A 1,043-nucleotide genomic window follows, 5' to 3' on the forward strand; every position below is an offset into this window, starting at 1 on the left:
CATTATGTTAATTTTTTGGTGCTGTTTGTTCCTTTGTTCTGCATACATTCTTGTGCTGAGTTCATGTTTTTTGTGCTGTTTCTTCTCAGTTTTAATGTTTCCTTGTTCATCATCTTGGATCATCATTGTCATGGTAAGTTGTGAAGTATTAACTTTCTTTGAGGTTACCCTATTTTCTACCAACTTTTCCTTCCATTTAAAACAGTCTATTGTATACAATCAAGATGGCGGATAAGATAGACGTGCAGTGAGTTGTGAAGTATTAACTTTCTTTGAGGTTACTCTATTTTCTACCAACGTTTCCCTCCATTAAGACAGTCTATTGGATACAATCAAGATGGCGGATCAGGTAGATGTGCAGTGAGGAGCTCCATCAATAACAACATGGAATAAGAGGCCAAGCAGTCTCAGGGGATGATGCTGGAACTCTGAAACACATATAAAGGAATATTTGGAGGATTGGAGGGCTTACAGGAAGGAGAATTTGTAGGAGAATCAAGAAATCCATTGTTTTCTAATTCAAGATGCTCAGCTATTCCCAGAGCCACTATCTTCGGAGAGAACATCTTGATTGTATCAAGATTGATATCAAAATTTAAAGTGACAGTTTTGACATAAAACCAAATGGCCACCACTCATCTGTCTGTCGTGCTGTGGTGGTTTGAGTTGCTGTGATTCTGATGGTTATGCCACCGGTATTTTAAATAACCAGTAGGGTCACTCATGATGGACAAGTTTCAGATGAGCTTCTAGACAAAGTCAGACTAGGAAGAAAGAGTGATGAACTACTTCTGAATCGTTAGTCACTGAAAACCTTATGGATAGCAGAGAAACACTGTCAGATACAGTGCCAGAAAATTATCCCCTTAGGTTGGAAGGCACTCAAAATGCCTCCTCAAAGTAGAGTTGACCATGATGACGTAAATGGAGTTTAGCTTGTGGGAGAAAAGCCCACAGAACCTTCATTTACTGATGAGGCACAACTCAAAATGAAGAGAAACAGCTGTAAACATCCATTGAAAATTGGAACATGGAATGTATGA

Source organism: Chrysochloris asiatica, unplaced genomic scaffold, assembly GCF_000296735.1.
Source record: "Chrysochloris asiatica unplaced genomic scaffold, ChrAsi1.0 scaffold00119, whole genome shotgun sequence".
In the NCBI taxonomy this organism is placed as follows: Eukaryota; Metazoa; Chordata; class Mammalia; order Afrosoricida; family Chrysochloridae; genus Chrysochloris; species Chrysochloris asiatica.